Source organism: Ictidomys tridecemlineatus, chromosome 1 (genome assembly GCF_052094955.1).
Source record: "Ictidomys tridecemlineatus isolate mIctTri1 chromosome 1, mIctTri1.hap1, whole genome shotgun sequence".
NCBI classification, from domain to species: domain Eukaryota; kingdom Metazoa; phylum Chordata; class Mammalia; order Rodentia; family Sciuridae; genus Ictidomys; species Ictidomys tridecemlineatus.
In genome coordinates, this window is record NC_135477.1 from 72,361,855 (window position 1) to 72,369,428 (window position 7,574).

A 7,574-nucleotide genomic window follows, 5' to 3' on the forward strand; every position below is an offset into this window, starting at 1 on the left:
CTAGCTGATTAAATAGTACCCTAAAAGCCAAATAGTCATTAATAACTTTAGGATCTAAATATCACATTATTGATAGCTTATTTGTATTTTAAAATGTTTATTTCCAAATATGGACCTAAAGATTAGGTTGATATTATTTTGCTATGCCATTCCTGTGACCCATACAAATATTTTAATGTTTTTACAATTATTATAATGCAATCAACCTTATATAATTTTTCACACAATTTATACTAGTATATTATAGTCATACATAATGATGGAATTTGTTGTTACATATTGATTTATGCACACAATTTAAAAATATTTTGGCTAATATCACTGCCTGGCATATGCTTCCTCCACCCCTTGGTCCCATTCTTCTACTGATCTTTCTTTGATTTTTATGAGATCCACCCCACATTTCTTTGTCTTTTTCCTCTCTAGTTTCTGCTTATGAGAGAAAACAAGATCCTTGACCTCTAAGTCTGACTTACTTTGTTTAACAAAATGTCCTCTAGTTCTATCCATTTTCCTGCAAATGGGGTATGATTTCATTTTTCTTCATGCTGAATAAAACTCTATTGTGTCTATACCACATTTTCTTCTTCCATTCATCTGTTGATGGAAACCTAATCTGATTCCATAGTTTGGCAATTGTGAATTGTGCTGTTAAAAACATAAATATGCATGTGTCATTGTAGAGAGATGACTTTAATTTTTCAGGATAAACACTAAAAGATAGTAGAGCTGGGTCATGTGGTGATTTCATGCCTAGTATTTTGAGAAGTCTCCATATTGATTTCCATAATGGTTGTACTAATTCGCCATCCCACGAACAGTACAAGTGTTCCTTTTTCTCCACATTCTCATGTTTATTATATGAGTGTCCTTGATGTCTGTCATTCTGACTGGCTTGAGATGAGATTAGTGCAGTTTTGTGTGGGGAGCCAGCCCTGAGCTATTTGAGTGTCATTTTTGGCTTGGAGCCAAGGAGCTTTTGATTTGGCATTGCAAGCTACTTTGTGGCTCCTTCCACTTAATGGATTGTGCAATGCAAGTGATCTCTGTCGTTGCTCTGGCCAGGAAGACTGATCCCATAGCTCTCCAGAGTTGGAGGTGACCCACTGGGAACTGGAAAGCCCATCTCCTACTTTAATTGGCTAAGAACATTCTGTAGAAAACCTTTGGCGTTGGAGAGGTTTCCCCGCCGCAGCCTGAGTCCCGCATCCCTCCACCTCTCCCCACCCTCCCCGCATCCCTTTCCCCTTGGGCTCCCTCGCTCCGGGTCCCATTGCTCTTCCTCCCTCCCTCCCTTACTCCCACCCCGGCCCGCTCCTTCCCTGGCCCCGGCCAGCTGTGCTGGGCTTCTGTTGGTCGCCTTGCGCGCCGGGCCCTGCAGCCAGCTTTTGCCCGCCCCGCCGCGATGGAGGTGCTCCAGCCCGAGCCTGCGCCAAGCTCGGCTCCTAATCCTGCCGGCCCTGGAGTCCCCGGAGCTTGCAGTCTCTAAGTCTCCAGTCACCACCCTGACCCAGACCATGCACAATCTCGCCAGGCTTGGCAGGGAGAACCCAAAGAGTCTGCCCTTTCGAAGCCGGCTGACATACCTATCCCTGTCAAGGCGGGGATCTGAATCTTCCCTGTCATCAGAGTCCTCTGAATTTTCTGACGCAGGTCTCTGCTTGGATTCCCCCAGCCCTATGGACCCCCAGATGGCAGAACAGACGTTTGAGCAGGCCATCCAAGCAGCCAGCCGGATTATTCGAAATGAGCAGTTTTCTATCAGATGTTTCCACTAGAAAGCTGGAGGAAGAGTGAGGCAGGTGACAGAGCTGCCGGCAGTCCTGGGGAAGACAAAGAAAATAATGGATTTATCTTCAAGATGCCATGGAAGTCCACACATCCCAGCCCTGCCCATACTCTGGCACAGTGGGCCAGCCGCAGAGAGGCCTTTACCCAGAGGCTAAGCTCAGCCCCTGACCAGATGTGTCTTACCCCTGAGCATAAGACGGAAGTAGAGGAGCCCAGCCCCTTGGCTCAGTCCTGCTCTCTGACCCCTGCTGAGGCGACTACTGAGGCAGATGATGGATTTGTGGACATTCTGGAGAGTGACTTAAAGGATGATGAAGCAGTTCCCCCAGGCATGGAGAGCCTCATTAGTGCCCCATTGGTCAAGACCTTGGATAAGGAAGAAAAACAGGACTTCATCATGTTCAGCAAGTGCCAGTGGCTCTTCCGCTCTCCATCCATGCCCTGCAGTGTGATCTGACCCATCCTTAAGAGGCTAGAGCGGCCCCAGGACAGGGACATGCCTGTCCAAAATAAGCAGAGGAGGAGTGTGAACCCCCTGGAGGAGCAGCAGCAGCCTGAGAAACCTAAAGCCCTTGTCCTCCGCTCAAAGTCCCTGTGCCATGATGAGATCGAAAATATCCTGGACAGTGACCATCGTGGGCTAATCGGAGATTACTCCAAGGCCTTCCTTCTACAGACTGTGGATGGCAAACACCAAGACCTCAAATATATCTCACCCGAAACGATGGTAGCCCTGTTGACCGGAAAATTCAGCAACATTGTGGAGAAGTTTGTGATTGTGGACTGCAGATATCCCTATGAATATGAAGGAGGGCACATCAAGGTTGCTGTGAATTTGCCTCTGGAACGGGATGCTGAGACCTTTCTGCTGCAGCACCCCATCATGCCCTGTAACCTGGACAAGAGAATCATCCTCATTTTCCACTGTGAATTCTCATCTGAGCGTGGGCCCCGCATGTGCCGATTTATCAGGGAAGGAGACTGTGCAGCCAATGACTACCCCAGCCTGTACTACCCGGAGATATATATCCTCAAAGGCGGCTACAAGGAATTTTTCCCACAGCACCCAAACTTCTGTGAACCCCAGAACTACTGGCCCATGAATCACGAGGCCTTCAAGGAGGAGCTGAGGACCTTCCGCCTGAAGACACGCAGCTGGGCTGGGGAGCGAAGCCGGAGGGAGCTCTATAGCCGGCTGCAAGATCAGTGAGGAACCGGTGCCAGTCCTGCCACCATCCTGGCCCTGTGAGGCCCTGGTGCCTATTGTACCATGGGCCTTCTAGAAGCCTCAGGTGCTATCCAGGGGAAAGACAGCATGGGTGTCCCGTCTGTCTGCCCCTGTCCCTGATTTCCCTTGTCTCACTCCAGTCATTTTCCATACCCTGGTGATAACACCACCCCTGGAAGACCCCAGCCTGGTGGGTTAAAACCAGGTCAGAGGAAATATTTTGTGTTCAGCAGGAACCTTTTTGCTTTTCTTCCTTCCTGTTTGGGTCAACTCTTTTGTCTTCCTGGTCCAGAAAAGTCCCTTTATGTGTGTGTCAGCTGAGGCTGTTGGGAGAGCCTTGCCCCTGAGGACAAGGATGGGCCAGGGCTGCCCCTGCCTCTGCAAGAATCATGGGTGTGTCTGCACGTTGCCCCTTTCTTTTTCCTGTCCCTCTGTCCAAGCACCTCCAGTATAAACATAAGCTCTTACTCTTTCCTGTTGCAGTATTACCTGCATGCTTGATTTGTTTGTCTAACTTTTACCTGTCCCAGGACACAATCACTGGCTGTGTAGTCTCCCCCTGTCCAGTTGGGGTTAGAGATTCAAACAGCAGTTACCCCCCCTGGTCCTGGCTTTTGTTGCCCCAGAAAGGGATGTTATTATCTTTGGAAGTCCCTGAGGAAGGGGCTAAGGCCTGAATCAGGAGCCTACTGGAGGCCCCAATGCTGTGAATCCTAGGGCCTGACTGGTTAGAACTTGCTGCTGTCCTGTCATGGATGGATGGATGGATGAATGGACTGACTGTGGGCAGGTGGATGGCCATGAATGCATGGTGCCTTGCACACACATGTGCATATAAGTTGAGTGGAAGCATTTTGGTGAGCATGCCAGCCTGTGGCAGGAATGTATATGTGAACAAAAAGTCTTTACAATTCATTTGGAAATATTCAAGAAAAAAATTGTTCAAGAAAAAATGTGGAAGCAGCTAAACCAAGGACTGAGCAACCTCTGGATTCTGAATCTCAAAGTGGGGGAAGGGTTGTGCTTGAAGGCCCCATGAGACATCTGTTAAGGATCATCAATAAAGCACTGAGCAAGTTAAAAAAAAGAAAGAAAGAAAACCTTTGGCGTTCCCCCATATAAATAAAGCAAATGCAGGCTTTCAGGCTTTCTTTCCAGCTTGGAAACTGGACCCTTAAGGTCAAAGAGCTGTCCTGACCTTGGTCTTTAAAACTACTTTGTGGGTCGTGTGATTTTTCAAGGTATTTCTCAGCCAACTCACTCCCCCAGGGGAACCCAGTTTTCATCACCTATGAGGGCTGCAGGTGAGAGTTTCGATTTCTGTTTCCCTTATTGCTAGTGATGTTGCATATTTTTCATATATTTGTATTTCTTCTTCAAAAATTATCTGTTTAATTCATTTGCCTATTTATTGCCTGTATCATCTAGTTTTGTAATTAAGTTTTTGTTTTGTTTTTTAGTTTTTTATTCTGGATATTAATCCTCTGTCAGAAGAGTAGCTGGAAAAGATTTTCTCCCTTTCAGTATGCTTTCTGTTCATATTCCTAATTGTTTCTTTTGCTATGCAGAAGGTTTTTAATTTATTAACTCTTGGCATAGGAGCATTCCTGAGTTTAGGAGTCCTATTGATAAAAGTCATTGCCTGTACGTGTATCCTAGACTGTTGACCCTATGCTTTCTTGTAGGATTTCCATTAAGATATAGTTTCATTATTCTGCATAGGATACACTGGTTTTCCCAGCACAATTTGTTTAAAAGGCAATCTTTTGTCCAGTGTATGTTTTTGGCTCATTTGTGAACAATGAAATGTGTGGGATTCTCAAATGTATTTTGTTCTGTTTCTTTGGTCTTCCTGTGTATTTTCATGCCAGTACCATTGCAGTTTTTGTTACTATAGCTCCATAGTATAATATTAATTAAGGTATTTTGATGCCTCCAGCATTGCTTTTGTGGCTTAGAATTGCTTTGGCTATTCTGGTTCTTTTATACTTCCAAGTGGATATTAGGACTTTTTTCTTGGTCTGTGAAGAATGGAATTGGTATATTAATGGGAATAACATTAAATTTGTATATTGCTGTTGTTAGTATGGCCATTTTAACTATTAATTCTGCCTATCCAAGAACATGGGAGGTCTTTCTATTTTCTGAGGTCTTCTTCGGTTTTTTCTTTAGTGTTCCATAAATTTTCGTTTTAGAGGTCTTTCACCTCCTTGTCTAAATTTATTCTTTGGTATTTTCTTGAGGCTATTGTGAATGGAATTGTTCTGGTTTTTTCTCAGCAGATTCATTGTTGACATGTAGGAAAACTATCGATTTTGTATATGAATTGTGTAACCCACATTACCAGATTTGTTTATTAGCTCTAGTAGTCTTTTGGAGGAGGTTTTTTTTTTTTATCTTCTAGGTATAGGATCTTATCATCTGCCAATAGTAATAACTTGTCTTCTCCCTTTTCTATTTTCATCCCCTTTATTTCCTTCTGTAGCTTAATTGCTCTGGCTAGAATTTTAGGGACTGTATTAAATAGAAATGTTGCTAGTAGTCATCCTTGTCTTGTCCCAGCTTTTAAAGAAAATGCTTTCAGTTTTTCTGTTACTGTGAGGTTTGCTTTGGGTTTTTCATTTATAATCTTTATGATGTTGTTTTAGTCAGCTTTTTCACTGCTGTGACTAAAGGATGCAATGACCACAATTATAGAGGAGAGAGAATTTATTTGAGAGCTCATGGTTTCAGAGTACTTAGTCCATAGAAGGCCAACTTCATTCCTCAGGGCTTGAGGTAAGACAGGACCCCATGGAGAGAGAAGGTGGCAGAGGGAAGCAGCTCACATCATGGTGATCAGGAAACAGAGAGAGAGTTTTCCACTTGCCAGATACAAATATATATGCCTAAGCCATGCCCCAAGTCCCACCTCCTCCAGCCACACCCTACCACTTCAGTTACTGCTCAGTTAATTCCTATCAGGGGATTAACTCATTGATTGGGTGAAGACTCTCACAATCCAATCATTTCTCCTCTGAACCTTCTTGCATTGTCTCACACGTGAGCTTTTGGGGGATACTTCACATCCAAACCATATCAGATGTTGAAGTAGGTTCCTTCTACCCCTAGTTTCTTCAGTGTTTTTATGGGTGCTGAGTGTTGTCAAAGGCTTTGTCTATGTCAATTGACATGCCTAAGTTATTTTTGTCCTTAATTCTATTTATGTGATGAATTACATGTATTGATTTGTGTTTTTTAAACCATCTTTGCACCTCTGGAATAAAACCAACATGCTTGTGATGTATAGTCTTCTTCATAAGTTGCTGAAACCCATTTGTCAATATTTTATTAAGTATTTTTCATCAGGGATATTGGTCCTTTATTATCTTTCCTTGATGTGTCCTTATCTGATTTTGGTATAAGTGTGATACTAGCTTCATAGAATGAATTAGGAAATATTCCATCTCTTTCTATTTAAGTTATAATTTGATGAGTATTGGAATTAATTCTTATCTCCCATGTCCCACATGGGCAATGGTGTCAGGGTCACTTTTTGTGAATTGGGCTGGCAATGAAAATACCACACAAACACAGAAATGCCTTTATTGGGGTTCAAGGATGCCTCTGTGACTATACTATGTATACAACCAGAGATATGAAAAATTGTGCTTTATATATGTAATAAGAATTGTAATGCATTCCATTGTTATGTATACATAAAAAATTTTGAAAAGAAAAAAATTTTAAAAATAAATAAGTAAATAAATAGCTGATCCACATGAAAAAAGTATTTCATTTCTTTTAAATCAACTAGAATGCTTGGGAAAAAAAAGGTAAGTCAATGAACAGGGTAAGAAGTGCACCTATTTCTGCCTGTGCCAAATGGTGATGATTCTCCAGGAATAACAGCATAAGTGTATCCAACCCAAGGAAGGCCAGCATTAACTCCCCAAGAGGGTCTGTCCATTTGGCCCAGGAGAGGACAATGACTGATCCATTTAACCTGTGCTGACCTCAATCCTGATGATGCTTTTAATTTTACATGGCTACCAGGTTTGGAGTAGAAACTCCTGATGGTTTCTAACAGAGACAGAACACAGAAGACATTGTGTTCTCCTGCGAAAGGGCAAGCATGTCTCCTAGAGACACCTAGCAGCCTTTCCTCAGGTAGGACTGACTGCCTGCATGAATCTGTTATTGAGCAATCAAGCACTCAGGAAGCATTTGGGAAATGAGGTAGAAGAAGTGACACAGAATGTGTAACCACACTGACCTAGATTTGAATCCTGACTCTGTTACTTCTAAGCTTGTGACCTTAGGCAGCTCACTCAGTCTCTCTTGTTCTGCTATTTTGAGTACAAAGAGCATTAGAATAGACCACTTTCCTTAGTGGGGTGGGACAACAGCAAGGAGGCAGTATGACTGGAGCTTTGTGAAGAAAATCCACAAATAGATAAAGTCAGTTAGGGTGGAGCCCACTGTATGGACCTCAAGCAAAGATTTAGAGTTTCTTCTTTTGAGAAACCATTGGAGGATTTTAAAAAGAGGAGAGACCTGATCTGGCCTCATTTTC

The 7,574-nt window shown here is 43.3% G+C and overlaps 1 pseudogene; it reads left to right on the forward strand.

Moving 5' to 3' along the window:
• Positions 1-1,390: 1,390 nt before the first annotated feature.
• On the forward strand, positions 1,391-6,725 carry LOC101978472 (M-phase inducer phosphatase 2 pseudogene; annotated as a pseudogene).
• Positions 6,726-7,574: the final 849 nt, after the last annotated feature.